Source organism: Macaca nemestrina, chromosome 10 (assembly GCF_043159975.1).
Source record: "Macaca nemestrina isolate mMacNem1 chromosome 10, mMacNem.hap1, whole genome shotgun sequence".
Classification (NCBI taxonomy): Eukaryota; Metazoa; Chordata; class Mammalia; order Primates; family Cercopithecidae; genus Macaca; species Macaca nemestrina.
In genome coordinates this window covers 135,790,282-135,810,855 of record NC_092134.1, presented here as the reverse complement: position 1 = coordinate 135,810,855, position 20,574 = coordinate 135,790,282, and the positions used below count along the sequence as shown (strand labels likewise).

The 20,574-nt window shown below is 37.8% G+C and overlaps 1 long non-coding RNA gene across 1 annotated transcript; it reads left to right on the top strand.

Moving 5' to 3' along the window:
• The first annotated feature begins 4,652 nt into the window (after positions 1-4,652).
• On the top strand, positions 4,653-7,561 carry LOC139356897 (uncharacterized). The gene is made up of 3 exons (XR_011609419.1): positions 4,653-4,792; positions 5,173-5,262; positions 7,426-7,561. It is a non-coding gene; the product is annotated as an uncharacterized lncRNA (long non-coding RNA).
• The last annotated feature ends 13,013 nt before the right edge of the window (positions 7,562-20,574 follow it).

Here is a 20,574-nt window from a genome sequence, read left to right as displayed (position 1 = left end):
CTGCACCAACTAATGTGCAAAATAACCAGCTAGCATCATGATGACAGGATCAAATTCACACATAGCAATATTAATCTTAAGTATAAATGAGCTGAAAGCCCCAATTAAAAGACACAGATTGGCAAATTGGATAAAGAGTCAAGACTCATCAGTGTGCTGTACTCAGAAGACCCATTTCATGTACAAAGACACACATAGGCTCAAAATAAAGGGATGGAGGAATATTTACCAAGCAAATGGAAAGCAAAAAAAAAAAAAAAGTAGGGGCTGCAATCCAAGTCCCTCATAAAACAGACTTTAAACCAACAAAGATCAAAAGAGACAAAGAAGGGCATTACATAATGGTAAAGGGATCAATGCAGCAAGAAGAGCTAACTATCCTAAATATATATGCACCCAATACAAGGGCACCTGTATACATAAAGCAAGTTTTAGAGACCTACAAAGAGACTTAGACTCCCACACAATAATAGTGGGAGACTTTAACATCCCAACATCAATATTAAACAGATTAATGAGACAGAAAATTAACAAGGATATTCAGGACTTGAACTCAGCTCTGGACCACATGGACCTAATAGGCATCTACAGAACTCTCCACCCCAAATCAACAGAATATACACTCTTCTTAGCACCAAATAGCACTTATTCTAAAATTGACCATATAATTGGAAGTAAAACACTCCTCAGCAAATGTAAAGGAAGAGAAATCGTAACAAACAATTTCTCAGACCCCAGTGAAATCATTAGAACTCGAAATTAAGAAATGCACTCAAAATCACAAAACTACATGGAAGCTGAACAACCTGCTCCTGAATGACTATTGGGTAAATAACAAAATTAAGGCAGAAATAAATAAGTTCTTTGAAACCAACGAGAACAAAGAAACAACATACCAGAATCTCTGGGACATAGCTAAAGCAGCGTTTAGAGAAAAAAATTATAGCACTAAATGCCCACAGAAGAAAGCAGAAAAGATCTAAAATCGACATCCTAAGATCACAATTGAAATAACTAGAGAAGCAGGAGCAAACAAATTCAAAAGCTAGCAGAAGACAAAAAATAACTAAGATCAGAGCAGAACTGAAGGAGATAGAGACATGAAAGACTCTTCAAAGAAATCAATGAATCCAGAAGCTGATTTTTGAAAATATTAACAAAATAAATAGACTGCTAGCCAGACTAATAAAGAAGAAAAGAGAGAAGAATCAAATAGACACATTAAAAAATGACAATGAGGATATCACCACTGATCCCACAGAAATACAAACTACCATCAGATAATACTATAAACACCTCTATGCAAATAAACTAGAAAATCTAGAAAAAAAATGGATAAATTCCTGGACACATATACCCTCCCAAGACTAAACTAGGAAGAAGTCGAATCCCTGAAGAGACCAATAACAAGATCTGAAATTAAGGCAGTAATTAATAGTCTACCAACCAAAAAAAGCCCAGGTTCATATGGATTCACAGCTGAATTCTACCAGAGGTACAAAGAGAAGCTGGTACCATTCCTTCTGAAACTATTCCAAACAACAGAAAAACAAGGAATCCTTCCTAACTCATTTTATGAGGCCAGAATCATTCTCCTACCAAAACCTGGCAGAGACACACAAAAAAGGAAAATTTCAGGCCAATATCTCTGAACATCAACGTAAAAATCCTCAATAAAATATTGGCAAACGAGATCCTACAGCACATCAGAAAGCTTATCCACCACCATCAAGTCAGTTTCATCCCTCGGATGCAAGGCTGGTTCAGCATATGCAAATCACTAAATGTCATCCATCACATAAACAGAACCAATGACAAAAACCACATGATTATTTCAATAAAGCAGTAAAGGCCTTTGATAAAATTCAACACCCCTTCTTGCTAAAAGCACTCAAACTTGGTAATGATGGAACATATCTCAAAATAATAAGAGCTATTTATGACAAACCTACAGCCAATATCATACTGAATGGGCAAAAGCTGGAAGAATTCCCTTTGAAAACTGGCACAGGACAAAGATACCCTCTCTCACCACTCCTATTCAACTTAGTATTGGAAGTTCTGGTGAGGGCAATCAGGCAAGACAAAGAAATAAAAGGTATTCAAGTAGGAAGAGAGGAAGTCAAACTGTCTCTGTTTGCAGATGACATGATTGTATATTTAGAAAACCCCATCATCTAAGCCCCAAAACTCCTTAAGCTGATAAGCAACTTCAGCAAAGTCTCAGGATACAAAATCAGTATGCCAAAATTTCAAGCATTTCTAAACACCAATAATAGACCAAAAGAGAGTCCAATCATGAGTGAACTCCCATTCAAATTGTGACAAGGAGAATAAAATACCTAGAAATAAAACTTACAAGGGATGCGAAGGACCTCTTTAAGGAGAAGGACCTCTTCAAGGAAACCACTGCTCAAGGAAAGAAGAGAGTACATAAACAAATGGAAAACCATTCCATGCTTTTGGATAGGAAGAATCAATATCGTGAAAAATGGCCATACTGCCTAAGGTAATTTATAGATCCGATGCCATTCCCATCAGGCTACTATTGACTTTCTTCACGGAATTAGAAAAAAACTACTTTAAAGTTCATATGGAAGCAAAAAAGGGCCCGTATAGCCAAGACAACCCTAAGCAAAAAGAACAAAGCTGGAGGCATCATGCTACCTAACTTCAAACTATACTGCAAGGCTACAGTAACCAAAATAGCATGGTACTGGTACCAAAACAGATATATAGACCAATGGAACCGAACAGAGGCCTCAGAAATAACATCACACATCTACAACCCTCTGATCTTCGACAAACCCAACAAAAACAAGTAATGGGGAAAGGATTCCCTATTTAACAAAGATGTTGGGAAAACTGGCTAGCCATATGCAGAAACAAAAACTGGACCCCTTCCTTACACCTTAAACAAAAATTATCTCAAGGTGGATTGGATTAAAGACTTAAATGTAAGACCTAAAACCATAAAAACCCTAGAAGGAAACCTAGGCAATACCATTCAGGACACAAGCATGGGCAAAGACTTCATGACTAAAACACCAAAAGCAGTGGCAACCAAAGCCAAAATTGCCAAATGGAATCTAATTAAACTAAAGAGCTTCTGCACAGCAAAAGAAACTATCATCAGAGTGAACAGACACCCTACAGAATGGGAGAAAATTTTTGCAATCTATCCATCAGACAAAGGGCCAATATCCAGAATCTACAAGGAACTTAAACAAGTTTATGAGAGAAACACAAACAATCCCATCAAAAAGTGGGCAAAGGATTTTAGCAGACACTTCTCAAAACAAGACATCTGTGCAGCCAAACAAACATAACAAAAAAAGATCGTCACCGGTCATTAGAGAAAGGCAAATCAAAACCACAGTGAGATACCATCTAACTCCAGTTAGAATGTAAATCATTAAAAAGTCAAGAAACAACAGATGCTGGAGTGGATGTGGAGAAGTAGGAACGCTTTTACACTGTTGGTGGGAGTGTAAATTAGTTCAACCACTGTGGAAGACAGTGTGATTCTTCAAGGATCTACAACCGGAAATACCATTTGACCCAGCAATCCCATTACTGGTTTTATATCCAAAGGATTATAAATCATTCTACTCCAAAGTCACATACACACCATACACACGTAGGTTTGTTACAGCACTATTTACAATAGCAAAGACTTGGGGCCAACTCAAATGTCCATCAATGATAGACCAGATAAAGAAAATGTGGCACATATATACCATGGAATACTATGCAGCCATAAAGAAGGATGTGTTCATGTACTTTGCAGGGACATGGATGAAGCTGGAAACCTTCATTCTCAGCAAACTAACACAGGAACAGAAAACTGAACACTGCATGTTCTCACTCATAAGTGGGAGTTGAACAGTGAGAACACATGGACAACAGGGAGGGGAATGTCTCTCACTGGGGCTTGTCAGATGATGAAGGGCAAGGGGAGGAATAGCATTAGGAGAAATACTGAATGTAGATGATGGGATGATGGGTGCAGCAAACCACCATGGCACAGGTATACCTATGTAACAAACCTGCACATTCTGCACATGTGTCCCAAAACTTAAAGTATAATTTTAAAAAATAAATAAATAAAAAGAAAAATAAACTGTTCCCTTCATGTGGACACATGTTCTGGGGAGACAGTTTTATGATACACATGAGATATTCCTGACATGAATAAGCATGTTAAGACAGGGAATGCCAGGAATTCTAGGGAAAAACTTGAAGTCTTTCTTTGGGAAAATATGCTTTCCTTGGTGCTTCAACTTAGATGACACGTTGCTGAGTAAGATTGGCTCTAGGGCTGAGAAGTCTAGGGAAACAGGCCCTTCCCTGTAATACACAGATGTCGTTCTTTTGCAGTGAGATGCTTACTCTGAATATCTGTGTAGTAACCTACCTTCCTCCTGGTCTACCCTGCTGATCTAGTGTTTTAGGCTCAATAGACCTCTGGTGGAAGGGAAACTGCCTGAGATTTATCATTCCTATATGGCACATATGGGATGAGGCTTAGCCAATTTCCACCCAGATATTCATCACTCCCATTGTGTCTGAAGTTATGACTTCATCACTTTGATCACCAAGGAGACGACAGAGCTCGGCAGAGAATTCCATGTCCTCTCTCACATCCCAATGGCGGTGGTTGAACCAGGAGCCAGTTTACTCCCAAATGGTGTTCCTTGGCTCTATGTTGTGTTTGCTATGCTTTTTGTATTTTTTCTTTTTGCCATGTTTTCTCCCTTTTTACTTGAGATAGACCAGCACATAAAGAAATGTAAGTGTCATGGTGGGCCTGAGGACACAGGGAAACATAGTGAAATAATAAATGTATGAAGGGGGGCAAGATATTTATTATAATGTGAGAAACAAGAAAATAATGCTTGCTCTTCTCTGGTCTCCAAGGCTCCATGACCCAGGACTTAGAGTTCTTAGACATTATAATCTTATATATAATTAATATACTTGGAGGACACAGAACAAAACTAGACTAAGAAGTCCATTCCTGGTATCCTCATGGAGCATAAGACAGTATCTTGGGCCCTGACTGAGCCAATAGTAATACCCAGTATAAAAATATGGGACGTTGTTTGGAATCTGGGGATATTTGAGAGAGTTTTCAGATGATAGTCTCTGATGCAGTATGCTTTGTCTTAGTTTTGATCAGATGCAGGTATTCTCTGCATAACACTGTGCATAAGGACAAAAAAAACAGGGAGATAAAGATGGACCATCTAGAAAGGACAGGTAAGTATTCTTTGCCCTTTGCCTCTGGGTTCTTTTGGCCAAAACCTGGCAACTCCACTCAGTTCCGTAGTCTATGTGCCAGATAGCTAACCCCATGCTCAATTCTGGTCTCAGTGAAACAGACTCTTCAAAGTGTGCACATGACCTCTCTTCCTCTAAGCTTAGTCTAAAACCACTGAGATTTCTCTCTAGAGAGAATATTTTTCAGGCAGAGGTTTGATTCTGAGCCCTGTTAACTCTTGTTGGTTGAAAAGTTTCTTTTGCAATCTATACTTGTGATATTTCTCTTCCTACTAGAGAGGTTCCCTCTTACGTGACTCAGTGACTTAGATATCATTTTTTTCATGCTAGACAATGAAAAGAAAGGTGGCTGGTCTCCAGGAAGTGGTTGTAAATTTGCTTTTGTGATAGGATAAGGGCAAAGGGACTTTGTAGGTATGAGATCATCGTAGAAATGGCCTGAGGAGACTGAAAGTCCACTTTTTTGGGTGACATTATGACCATGTGTTAATCATAGTTCCTGCAGGTTGTGTATATTATGGAACTTGCCTCTCCAGTCAAGGTCAGCTCTAATTTGCTTTTTTGCTGTTTTTAGGCTCCCTCATCACATCACAGAGAGGGAACACACTAAATTCTAGAGTTCTTTGTGCCCACTGCTGCACAACCATTTTATGAATATGTCCTATAGATACTCTGAACAGCTTTCCCTCATACAAAATTAAAATGCCTAGTCTGTAAAAGGTTCTTGTGTTGCTTTGAGATAAGTAAAACAGGGTGAAAATACATTTCTGTCTGAGTACATATTTGGATTTGGGAACATTTTTGCTTATTAACTCAAGGGAAGAATGGTACCACATTTTTGGGTTGTTGCATCCCCACCGTAATAAAAGTATATGATGATTTCAATTGTAGACCATCAGAATGTCTCTCCAAACACTGCAATTACATAAATTAGAATATGTAATTTATAGTGAGAATATATAACTTAACACTTATAGTTGGAAATGTGTATTACCACAAAGTTCACATGAAGTCACTGTAACTCCCAGTTGTTTGTACAAATGTCTTTGATTCCTCACTTCAATTCATGTACCACTTCCTCACCTGCTATTGTTCTTGAGACTGTTGTTTGCCCTTAGAACCCATAGGCAGAAGAGCAATACTCCAAGAGCTGCTTTCAAAGGGGTCAAATGGGTGGCTTTTTCTGAAGCTTTCCATTCCAGCAATGAGTGAGAGGAGTATCTCCCCCAGGAAGGGTAGAGATACCCAGGCTTATTATCCAGGGCTTCTTGTAAATGACCAAGAGCCTTTCAGAGAGTTCAAAATCTGAATGGGCTCCTATCTCTCTTACACATCAACTTCCACTTTTCTGCAAGTTGGTGTATGAGACAGAAGCCTACTCAGAATCTGAATATGCCTCCTGCAACCCCACTCCCATTCACTGATGCATACAAGTTATGCCATTATGACCACATTTTCCAAATTCAAATGTTAGTTCTTTGGACCATCAAATGATTTTTGTGCTAATTCTGTATATGTCCAAAGTGTGGGAAGTTGCTAAAATACGGACATATTTTTGACATTTTCCTACCTTATGGTGACCATTGCTCCTAATATAATAGATTAATTTTCTTTACTTAGTTTCTTGGGTTGGATGAGAAGAACATTATTCCAGATTTAAAAAATAAAGTCAGAGAACATTAGATCTAGAAGCAGTAGAGCTGATGTAGAAAATATCGATTTATTTTCTGTTTCTTATGTAAGATGAAAGTTGTGGGACATTTGGTGACTTTCAGAGTTTAGGTAACATTCATTTATGGACAATCTATACAGGTTGGGATTATCTGCATAGATGTGGGAATCAGGACATAGTTGCAAAGAAAGAGTTGACTTGTCATTGAGGAACAAATGTTCTGGAACTGTGGTTTCCTCTTTTCCATTTTTTTTGTGTATTCAGCTTGAGAAATAATCATCTCTTGTAACAAATATTTTCCAGACTATGGGTCAAGAGTTACATAGTCCTGCCCTAACATGATAGCTCCAAGCATTTTATGTACAGAAACTTTTATGATCTGTATCTCTTGCATTGTTTCTGCGTCTAAAATGTGTGTGGTCATTCTGCTATGTCACAGATATAACCAAGCAATTTTCTTGTTGTTTCAGGTTGTCCTCTGGAGTCCCCAAGGAGAGGAGTTCTGGAAGGGAAGAAAGATGGGGTAGGAAAAGACCCCTTACTACTTGTGAAAGTGACAAGAGAGCCCAGGGATTCTGAGGCTGAAATCTCTACCCCTGGGCCTTCAGTATGAGAGTCACTTAGCCTGTAAAGAATTACCTGTGACATTATATTCTAGAGAGACGAGAATTTTTGAGACCCTTATTATCAATGTTTATATTGAAAAAATGGTAATAAATATTTTGAGACTCTCAGAAAAGTTCTGTGTTACCAAGAAATTTGTTGAACTTCTAACTTCTTCCACACAATTGATTTTAGTCAATTCAAATCTCACACAGATTTCCCACTTTCAGGTGAAATCTTAGGTAAATGACTCATGCTGTCTTCTGCTCCTAAAGCCACGTGTGGAGCTTTAGGGAAGAGAAGCTCATGGTTACTATATGACTCAGCAAACTCTGAATCCCAGGCCACAGCTGAGTCCTTCCTCTCTCCCCTCTCAAGATGGTCCACAGAAGTATCACCCGGACATTCTAAAATGTGTTGGGAACAGGCTCCCCAAAATCTGGCCATAAACTGGCCCCAAAACTGGCCATAAACAAAATCTCTGCAGCACTGTGACATGTTCATGATGGTGATGACGCACACTCTGGAAGGTTGTGGGTTTACCGGAATGAGGGCAAGGAACACCTGGCCCACCCAGGGTGGAAAACTGCTTAAAGGCATTCTTAAACCACAAACAATAGCGTGAGCGATCTGTGCCTTAAGGACGTGCGCTCCTGCTGCAGATAACTAGCCAGACTCATCCCTTTATTTTGGCCCATCCCTTCATTTCCCATAAAGCATACTTTTAGTTAATCTAATATCTACAGAAACAATGCTTATCACTAGCTTGCTGTTAATAAATATGTGGGTAAATCTCTGTTCGAGGCTCTCAGCTCTGAAGGCTGTGAGATCCCTGATTTCCCACTCCACACCTCTATATTTCTGTGTGTGTGTCTTTAATTCCTCTAGTGCCGCTGGTTTAAGGTCTCTCTGACTGAGCTGGTCTCGGCAAAAATGTTCTGTCCAGGTTGCATTTTCCTCCAACCTTGGAGAGGAGCACAACACTTACCCAAGGAAATGGTGGTGCAGTGGCATGATCATGGCTCTCTGCAGCCTGGACCTCCCCACCTCAAGAGATCCCCCTGCCTCTGCCTTTCAAGTAGCCAGGACTACAGGCAAGTGGAGAAAGATGCATAGGGAAGAAACTGCTACAGTTTTTATTTTCTACCCAAAGCTTCATGGACTCCAAAATATTATTTATTTAGTGTCAAATGAAAGCACTTTTTCTCTTTCCTCTCCCACATCAGATTTTCTTTTCACGTAAATCTCATCCCATAATCTCTGTTATCTTAACCAACTTATACCTGTTTACCTGCTCTTCCTCTTTGTTCACTCTCTCAACTACATGCAATATCTTTTGTCATGATGGGTCAATAAGACAGCAAAGTGGAAACCTCTAGTTAGATACATTAGAGGATATTAGGAATGGGGGAAGAGAGGGAGGGAGGAAGAGAGAGAGAGAGAAGGAGACAGAAGGAAAGAGGAGGGGAGAGAGATATGAACTGGAGACATGGAATAGGTTGTTTTGAGATGAAAGGAACTCTTGTCAGTAGAAATGTTAAAGTCTGGTGCTACCTGTCAGAACAGTTATGTGAGGAATTTCAGCATGGAATGGGAAGTTAAAATGGTTTGTGAAAGTCTCTTCACTGTCTCATAATTATAACAATTTGTGACAAAGAATGGTTGAAATCTCAATCTCAATGCCATTCTTACATTGCTACAAAGAAATATCTGAAGTTGGGTAATTTATAAAGAAAAGAGATTTAATTACCTCATGGTTCTGCAGGATGTACAGGAAGCATGGTGCCGGGCATCTTATTGGCTTCTGATGAGGCCTCAGGAAGCTTACAATCATGTTGGAAGGCAAAGGGAGAGCCAGCATATCACACAGAGAGAACAGAAGCAAAAGAGAGAGCAGGAAGGTGCCGCAAACTTTTAAACAACCAGGTCTTGTGAGAATTCACTATCCTGAGGATAGCACCAAGCCATGAGGGATATACCCCCGTGACACAAACACCTCCCACCAGGCCCCACCTTCAATATTGGAGATTGTATTCCAACATGATACTTGGGTGGGACAAATATCCAAACCATATCATTTCACCTCTTGCCCCCCAAATCTTATGTCCTCACATGGCCACATTTGCTCATGCCCTCCCAATAGCCCTCTAGAGTCTTAACTCATTCCAGTATTACCTCAAAAGTCCCAAGTCCAAGTTCAAAGTCTCATCTGGAGATGAGTTACTTCTACCTATGAACCTATGAAATCAAACCCACTTTATTTACTTCCAAGATGCAATGGAGTACACACTGGGTAAACATTCCCATTCCAAAAGGGAGAAATGGGCCAAAAGAAAGGAGCAACAGGCCCCTAGCAAGTCTGAAACCCCAGGAGGGCAATCATCAAAACTTTTTAAATTTAAATTTAAATTTTTTTTTTTTGAGACAGGGTCTTGTTCTGTCACTTAGGCTGTAGTGTAGTGGGTTATCATGGCTCACTGCAGACTTGACCTCCTGGAGTCAAGTGATCCTCTTACCTCAGCCTCCCTAGGAGCTGGGACAACAGACATGTGTCACCTCACCTGGTTAATTTTTGCATTTTTTTGTACAGATGGGGTTTCACTTTGTTGCCCAGGCTGGTCTCTAACTCCTCCTCTTTGTTCACCTCTCTCAACTACATGCAATCTGCCTGCTTCGGCCTCCCAAAGTGCTGGAATTACAGCCATGAGCCACCATACCTAGCTCAGTCATTAAACCTTAAATGTCCAAAATAAACTGCTTTAACTTCAAGTTCCACATCCTGGGCACACTGGTACAAGGGGTAGGCTTCCAAGGCCTTGGGCAGCTCTGCCCCTTTGGCTTTTTCAGGCTGATATTGAAAACTGCTGTTGGATCTACCATTCTTGGGTCTGGAAGGTGATAACCCCCTTCCCCCAGTTGCACTTGGCAGTGCCCCGATGGGGAGCCTGTGTGGGACCTCCAATCCCACATTTCCCTTTGGTATTGCCCTAGAGTTCTCTGTGAGGTTTCCACCCTTGCAGCAGGTTTCTGCCTGGGCACCCAGCCTTTCTCAGAAATACTCTAAAACTAGGCTGAGGTTGCCAATCCTTCTTCACTCTTGGATTCTGTGTACTCACATGCTTAAAACCACATGGAAGGCACGAAGACAAATGGCTTGTGCTCTCTGAAGCTGGTGCTACAACTGTACCTGGGTCCCTTTGAACTGAGGCTGCAGCTGGAGCACATGTGAGGAGCAGTGTCCCCAGGCTGCACAGGGCAGTAGGCCCTGGGCCTGGCCCCTGAAACCATTCTTTCCTCTTAGGCTTCTGGGCTTGTGATGGGAGGGGCTGGTTCTTAGATCTCTGAAATGCCTTCAGGCCCTCTTTTTCATTGTCTTGGCTATTAGCACTTGACTCCCTTCTTGTTATGCAAGTATCTCTAGAAAGTGGTTGCTCCACAGCCCGTTTGAATTTCTCTACTGATAATGCTTCTTCTTTTTTTTTTTTTTTTTTTTCCTCTACCACATGGCTAGGCTACGAATTATCTGAACTTTTATATTTTGCTTCTCTTTTAAATATAAATTACAACATTAAGTCATTTCTTTGCTCCTGTAGCTGAATATAGGCTAGTAGAAGCAGCCAGGCCACATCTCGAATGCTTCACTGCTTAGAAATTTCTTCCACTAGATGCCCCAAGTCGTCACTTAAGTTGAAACTTCCATAGATCCCTAGGGCATGAACAGAAAGCAGCCAAGCTCTTTGCTAAGGCATAATGTGAGTAACATTTACTCCAGTTTCCATTAAGTTCCTCAATTTCATTTGAGACTTCCCCAGCCTGGACTTCTCTGTTCATATCATTATCAGCATTTTGGTCACAACCATTTAACCAGTCTTTAAGAAGTTGCAAACTTTCCCACATCTTCCTGTCTTCTTCTGAGTCCTCCAAACTCGTCCCGTCTCTGCCTATTACCAAGTTCTAAAGTTGCTTCCATAATTTCAAGCACCTTTATAGCAACGCCCCACTCCACAGCACCAATTTTCTGCATTAGGCTGTCCTTGTGTTGCTACAACAAAATACGGAGTCTGGGTAATTTATAAAAAGAGGTTTAATTGACTCACAGTTCTGCAGACTGTACAGGCAGCATGGTGCTGGCATCTGTTTGGATGACTTCTGATGAGGCCTCAGGAAGCTTACAACCATGGTGGAAGGCAAAGGGGGTAGAGTGGCTTATCACATGGCAAGGGCAGGAGCAAAACTGAGAGCAGGGACATGCTACACTTTTAAAGAACCATATATTTGGGAGAACGCATTCACTATTACAAGGACAGCACCAAGACATGAAGGATCTGTGCCCATGACCCAAATACCTCCCACTAGGCCCAATCTCCAACTTTGGGGCCTACATTTTAACATAAGATTTCGGTGGAACAAATATCCAAACCACATGACCAATTTACTCTGATGTTTGTAAAACTGTATGTATATTAAGATGTTCTATATAGCCATGGATGTTAGTCTCTTGTGTCTGCATGGGTTTCCTTGGTGTGTGTATTACTTTGTGTGATTGTAGATATCTTGTTTATGTAGATGCCCCCAAAATTCCTGGGGGCTACATTTATTCTTTTTTATTCCATTTTATTTTTTATTTCTCCCCTTTTCTATGTTTTCTATTAATTTGCATTGATTCTTTTTATTACTCTGATTCTCTAAAAAATTTTAAAATCCTTTTTCCTGCTTTCTTAATCTTTTAGCTTGTGTGTGTCTTTCCTATTACTGTTTGTTTCTTAAGTCTTGGATTACTTCTTACTGAGTATAATTTCTTTCACTCTTTTTTTCTCTGTCTGCCCAATACATTTCTTGCCAACGTTGTTTCATTCTTCATGTTTCACTATTTGGAATTAGAGAATGCAACTCTTAAGGCTCTATTGTTCCATTCCCCAAAATGTAATTCTTTCCAGGGTTAAACAAATTCAAGGAGACCAAGAGCTCTAAAATCAGACAACAAACAAAAATCCACCTAGGTATTTTAAGCAGGAAGTGGTTTACTACAGGAAATAATTGTGCTTACAAAACCCTCATCAGGAAGTTTTAAAACACCCAGGAAACCACTGCTAAAGGTCACCGTGCTGTAATACCAAGGCTAGCAGTTTTCAGGACAAGTACAAAGACCCTTGGGAAACCATGTCTTCCATGAATAAGTCTCTCTGGTAGAAGTGGGCCCAGATTCTTCCTGCTAGGGATTGTGGGAAATAAAGTTCTTAGCCCTGCAAACCTAGTCATTCAGGGAGAACATAAAAGGAGGCAAGAATGATGAGGAATTAATAAGCAGTAATGCAGCTCAGTGGTCAACTCAGTGCAAAGGGATGCTCTTGGTTTACCTGCAGCAGAAAAACTGATCACACTGTAGGATTTCCCTAGTTCCTTTGACTGCTGCTCTTCATGGTGAGTTTTCAGTTTGCTGGGTTAGGAGAGCTTAACATTGGCCACATATCAAGATTCTATTTTTAAAGAAATTTTTTTAAAAATTTAAAAATTTAAAGAAATTTTTTCTCTCTGTGTCTTTCTAAAAGCACACTACAATTGCAATAGCTTTCAGTTCATTTCTCTAAAATTGTGTTTACCTAAGTTTACATATCTTTGTGTATGGGCACCAACATTTTAATTTCCTTACCAGGAAATCATTGCTCTTCAAAGATCCTCTTGGGCTAATGAATACCTGATGTATTTATTTAAAAATATTCTTTGTAACCCAATCTCTGGGATGTTAAAAGTTAGCCTAATAGTTTTCTTCATTGCAATGGGTGGTTACTTTCCTTATATCTGTATAACCAGTTTATCTTGGTTAATTTTGAAGGTAAAAAGGAATAGTCTCTTATGCTAAGGATGCCATGGGATAAAACAACCAGAAACTTCTCAATTGCCATTCTCTTGATAAAATAATAACAAATATAAAATTAAACACTGGTTGCATTGAACTATTATTGTGTTTCCACATAAGCTTCACATGTCATTCAAATGTCCACAAACCCACATTTTTCTTCTTTAATTATTTACTACTTTGCATCATTAAATTAACACATTTTCAAACATCATTGTTAAAGAAAAGGCAAATATTTGTAGTTTTTAAAGTATCCCCTTCAACTCATGACTATTAGAAATGTGTTTTTTCTTATATTTGTCTATAATACAAGGAGATGTAAATAGGCTATACTAAAATTAACAAAAATATTGAACAGAGTTCCACGTAAGGAGGCTCTGCCATTCATTAGGGAGCGTCAATCATCTGCCACCACTCTGTGCAAGGCAAAAGAGCATGGACTGTGCAGGGAAGTGGCCCACATCACAACTCTTCATTGGTGAGACCCAGTCACATGACCATAACGAGTTGTAATGAATGTTAAGAAACACAGCTAATGCACAGACCTAGCTGAAAATCTTATTGCTTGTAAGAAGAGAATGGCATATGGTTTACCACTTATGGCCCTATTAATAAGGAAGAAGAGAATGGGTGACAGTAGATTTCTTAGTCCACGCGTCTATTCCAGCCCATCCATTAATGGATAATCCTATGGTTAGAACATAGTATGCCATTTAGTATATTGCTATTGAGTCAAACTGCCTGGGTTTGAATCCAGGCTCTTCATTTATAAGCTTTGTTACCTTTAGCAAGTTACCTTTCTGAGCCTCAGTTTTTATTTTATTAACTGAAAAAAAAAAAGAGAATTTTAATAGTACTTACTTCACAGAGTTATTGGACTTTCATGTGAAGTAAAATACACCAAGCATTTAAAACAAGGCTTTACATATAGTACATAGTTAATACATATTCATTACTTAGGTTAGAGGAAAGCTGGAAGGCCCTCACAAAGCAATAATAAGTCCTTGTTACGTTTTTTTGTTTTCAAAATAAATGTTTTTTAAAAACTGAGTACTCTGGAATACTTTTAGATTTACAAAAGAGTTGAAAAATAGTATGGCCAGGTGTGATGGCTTACCCCTATAATCTCAACACTTTGGGAGGTCAGGGTCAAGGTTGTGAGCTCCCTCTTCTGAGACTTAAGGGGAAAAATTACAATGAGGTAGACGCTGAATCTGGATTTCTGTCCAAATCACACTGGTTAGCTAAACTGAGCTGGACTTGATCCTGAGTCGAGAAATTGTGGAGAATTCAAGTATGAATGTCTCCATGGAAGTATGTTTAGAGACTGATAAGCTTGTGGAAATCCAGAAATGATAGTTAGAGCACATGAGAAATTACTTTCTTATCTTTAATCAAATAACATTTACTAAACCCTTAATTATATATTGATTTTTAAATTATATCCTGGGTTCTGTGTTAAATATTGCAGAAGTAGTTCAGATGTGATTGACACTGACTATTTTGAAATTACTCATATTTCAAAGTCAAGTCTCAAATTGAGTTATACTTTCCTCAACTAGGAAGTATAAATAACTAATGGAAATCTTCTTGGATGCTTGCTGGGAGATTTGGATGACTTAATGCATAGTAATTAGTAATTTCTCAATACAAAGTAATTAGTAATTTCTCAATACAAAGATTGTTTTTGAAAGATGAAGTTAAATTATTCTAGTAAGGGTCTATGGTTAAGCAAAAAATTATTTCTTTCAGGAATTGCAAGTAATAAAAGTGACTGGAATAACAAACCACAGGGAAAGGTGGGAGAATGAAAAGATGTATAAGGGTCATACCCTACAGGTGTTGTGGCCACACCAAATGATCTGACTCATGTGGAGTGGGCAGATACGTTTATTTGTAAGTGTATCCTCAGCCACTTGTACTAAGCTTTGGGCATTTTGATTACTCTACAAATGTTGACTAAATTATTTTTCAGAAATGTTTTTCTGGAGTAATGGGAACAATACACTAAGCTGGGGGAAGACAGGATGTTTCCAAAGTAGTTAGGATGTCCTAGACTTTCTCATAGAAAGTATTTCATCGAGCTCATTGAGGAGTAATAGTATATTTATACTCTTCAAAATATCTTATTCATGAAACTGACATAGCTTGGGAACAATTGCCTCTCTTCCCTTTGTCTTTATTGCTAACATTCTCTCCTGATGTAAAAAATGCGGGACCTGGGAATAAACTAAATGTTTCCCTTCTCTTCTCTGAGCTCCCAGAAGCAGAGTTTATGCAGAAATATGAGGAGCTATGGAGAAAGTCACTAGAGAGGTGTGCAGACTCATTTCTTGAGCAAATAAATGTATAGTCCTAAATTTAGTTATCTTCATTTGCTAAAATATGCTCCTTTGTTGCAGAAGCAGTTCCAGAAGCTGGGTTGTAGTCAGAGAATATTAGCAGCTCCAGGTGCCAAGTTGGAGTCACAGAGAGTTCCTAGACCTAAGATGTGAATCTTAAATCACCCCTCATATCTAAAGCTACTTTTCATGAACTGGAGTTCTGTGAATCCCAGGAAACAATGTAACTTTAGAGAGCGTCTTTAGCGTGTGACTTTTCATTTCTAGTCCCAAATGCAATGTGCAAACAGCTAAGGAATTCTGGGTTGTCATTTCTTACAGTTATGTGGTTGGTTATTTCCTTTAATTTACTTGTGATATTTCATCCATCCATTTACCGCATCTTCGTGTCTCTGCTTTTCTGTTCCTGTCTCTTTCTGTCCTCTTTCCTCAACTTATAAATGTCAATTTAAATTTATATCATAGTACAGTTACTCTATTAGTAATACATACTTAGATGTGAAAACTGCTTCCTGGAAGATAACAATCAGATGTTGCGAAGTTACTATTATAAGCTTTTCAGCTCTTTTTATTTTAATCAACTCTAGATGTTTTGATAATTACACAAACAGATGTTAGAAATGATGTTTATTCATTTTAATTTTGATATAATTTTAAAGGTACCAAAAATTGCCAAAATATCAAAAGAACTACTCTTCTTTATCCATTTAGCATTTACTTCATTCCCTTTACCCCTTTCTCTTGAGCCGCAGATATCATACCCTTTACCTGAAATTCATCAATATGTATAAGAACAAAAAGATCATTTTATGTAACTGAGTACAATTATCAAACAAAAATATATTATTATATTATGCAAAGTTCATATTCGAATATTGCCAATTGTTTCAATAATATTATTTGTAATGACTTTTTCTTCTCATCCAGGATTCAGACAAGGATCATGAATTGAACTTAATTGTCATGTCTCTTTATAAAGTCTTCTTTGATCTAATGAATTCAGAATATTATAGATAAATGTATAGATATATGGATGGATAGATATACATCAATACATATAGATATATAGATAGATAATACATAGAAATATGTATATGTATGTAATATGTGTGTGCATACATGTGTATGTATATCTATTTTTCCATCTTTCTGCTGAGACGAGTATGCCTTAGCTTGAGCATCCATAACAAAATACCACAGACTGGTAGCTTAAACCACAGGAATTTATTTCTCACAGTTCTAGAGGTTGGAAAGTCCAAGATCAACATGCCAGCTGATTTGGTTTCTGGTAAGGGCTTTCTTTCTGGCTTGCAGACAGCCATCTTCTCACTGTGGTCTCACATGGTGAAGACAGAGTACTCTGAAGTCTCTTCCTCTTCTTATTAGGCAGCAGCCCTGTCAGATGGGACTCACACCCTATGATCCCATTTAACCTGCATTACCTGCTTAAGGCCCTGTCTCCAAATATAGTCACAGCAGAGATTAGGGATTCAACATATGAATTTTGGAGGGACCAACTGAATATATATCAGATTACAAATGACACTTCAGGAACAATTAGATCACTTAGAACTCAGACATGGCTTTCTAAATTTTATTTCTCTCTAAAATAAACCAGGGCTCCTTGGAAAGGTGCCTGATTCTAGGGTTGGGGAAGAGAAAGCACAAGATAAGCCTGAAAACTGTAATTGTCCCATAAGTTAAGGAAGTCAAAGAATGACGTAAATGGGTCTAAAGGACATAGGAACTAATATGAGGGGCTCCTGCTGGCCAAATGTGAGATGGCTTTGCATCAATATAAATTTATATTGAATAAATAAAGAAAATAAAGTAAATAGGGAAGAAGAAAAAGCTCTTACTGACAGTAGAATTTCAACAAATAAAGTAAAATCATGAATGGATTTAAAAATAACTTTTGGCAATCATCATATTAACAATTGATAGTATATGAATGTTAACTCTGGTAAGTGAGAGATGATAGAATGAACAGATTGACAAATCCTGTCTCCCAAAAGGAATTATAAAACTAAACAAAACAGTCAAAACTGACCATTTTAGAACTCTGGAAACTGACCAAAGGCAAAAAATAGTTTGAGAACTATTTATTCAAGAAAAATGACTAAACTTAGAGTAAGAACAGTGGAAATCTTTGGCTTTATTGCTGGGGTTGCTCTCTTCTCCCCACATCTCTAAAAATAGAAACAACCAGTGGACTAGGAGGGTATTTAACAGGGAGATCTGGTAAGCGAGATAGCAATAGATGAGCCATATAGGATTCCACACATTCCTGACTGACTGAAGACCACACACACATGCAGAAGAAGAGACAAAAGAGACTCTATAGAGAAATTTGAAACAAGGTCAGACTTTAAAAGTACCTGAACTTAGAATATGTTTCCTAACACACAGAGAGATCTATTGGCAGAGGATGAAGCTTTACAGGTTCAGTGTGTTCGGGTGCAATGTTTAACCAATTACTGGCTGAACGCTAAGCTAGACAGATAGAGGGATGACCTGTTTAAAATCCAGGTTTGAAAATAAAAACAAGAATAAAAAACTCGGCAGAGACATCAGAGGCTGCATAGTATGGAGGACTTAGAGTCCATAGATGTAGTCCAGGCAAGTTAGCAGACAAGTAGATCAAAAAACAAACAGCAACAACAACTGCCCTGGGGAAGACAGATTAGAAACCAGAATTACTGCAGTATATTATCTAAAATGTACAGATCTAAACAAACAAAAAAGAGATATGAAAGAAACAGGGAAGTGATCTATTCATACCAAGAAAAACAAAAGCAATCAATGAAAACTAGCTCTGAGGAGGCCCAGGTGCTGGACTAAATAGAGAAAGACTTCAAAGTAGTTATATAAATAAGTTTGAAAAACTAAAGAAAATCATATTTAAAGAATTAAAGAAAAATATAATGACAATGGCTCTACAAATAAGAAGAAATAAAATCTGTAAAACAAAAAACAATAGGAATTCTTGAGTTGGAACATGAAATAAATGAAATGATAAGTTTATAAAAAGGCTAAATAGTAAATTTAAAATTCCAGGAGAAAAAAAATGCAGCAAATTTGTAGTTTAATAGACATGATCAATCTTAAGAACATGGAAAAAAATACTGCAGGAAAATTAACAGAGCTTGTATATCAGCATACATGTAAAGGGAGGCATAGAAGAAGAGAGAGAGAAAGAGATAGAAAAATATTTGAAAAAATAACAGCTGAAAATGTCTCAGATTTGTATATTAATTTGAAAATCCAAATAATCCAGTGAAACTTAAGGAAGAAATACAAATAAATCCTTCTCTAGATACTATCAAGCTGTTGAAAGATAGGGACAAGGAGAAAATCTTGGAAACAGTAAGAGAAAAATGATTCATCATGTGCAAGAAAACAACAATACGATTAATGTTGCATTTAATGGAAGTTCAAAAAATAATATAATAAGAATTAATAATCTTTATTTTATGTAGGTGAATAATTTCATTCATTTATACATGAGAGAGGACAGACAAAAGAGTGACAGAAACATTCCAAAATGTTAACAGTGCTTATTTCAGAATGATAGACTTTTTCGTATTTATTATTGCTCTTTCAATATTTTTTAAACATGTATTGATGTTATAATAAAAACTTAAACTTTCCAGACATAGAAATAGGGACAGCTCTTTATTTTAGTGTATGAATCTATAATAATTTTAGTGCAGTACAACAATATTAATGAAATATATATTAATTGGCTAGGATTAAATTATAGTCTTTAAACTCTCTACTACATTTCCTCATAATATATACTGCAAACATATTGCACAGAGAGGCCCCAGTATTTGAAGTACAATCTAAAATCTTGCTATCTCTTGAGAAGAAGCCTTCAGACAAGCTTTTCTTGGCATTGGAATAATTATCCTTTTTTATCAGATTTGTGAACAAAAGTCTCCTGATTTTTAGGATTTCCAACTCTTTGAGGGTAGAGATCCTAAATGAATAAAGCTTATTTAGGGTCTTAAAGATTTTAAAATGTCTTTTCTAATAACCTAGGCTTCTTTTGTTTGTTTGCTTTACATCTCTTGTAACAGCTCCATGAAGCCTACTGATTTTTTAAAAATTATTTTTCTTTTATGATAGGTACTTGTTACTATAATATATATGTTATAATTCCTATAGGAACAACAATATGTTCAAAATCTGAGGAAGCCAAGTTAGAAGCAAGGGCAATTAAGCAAAGCTGTCATTAATCAATCTATCAGGGATAAAAATAAAGATGACTATTCTGACATTAAATTTTGAAAATGATTTCTATGTTCAAATATCTATGGAATTACACTAACTTGAACTACAAGAATAGCCACAAGTCAGCCTCAAATAATGTTTTTCATTGTTCAGCAGGAGTAGGACTAGGACATGGTATAGAGTGGTTTTTTAGTTAGTGATTGTCTCAGTTTGGGCTGCCATAAGAGAGTACTATAAACTGGTGGCATATAAACAACAGAATTTTTTTCCCTCACAGTTTGGGAAGTTATAAGCCTGAGATCAGGGTGCCAGCATGATTCAGATCTGATGAGGGCTCCCTACCAAGTTGTAGACTGCTGACTTCCTATTCTACATTCACATAAGGGAAGGACAGTGACAGAGCTTCTGAGGTTCCATTATTAAGGGCACTAAACCCATTTATGAGGGCTTCACCCTCACGACATGATTACCTCCCCAAAGCTCCACTTCCTAATACCATTACATTGGCCGTTAGGATTTCAACATATGGATTTTTTTGTGTGTGTGTGGGAGGGGAAAGGAAAACACAAACATTCAGGCCA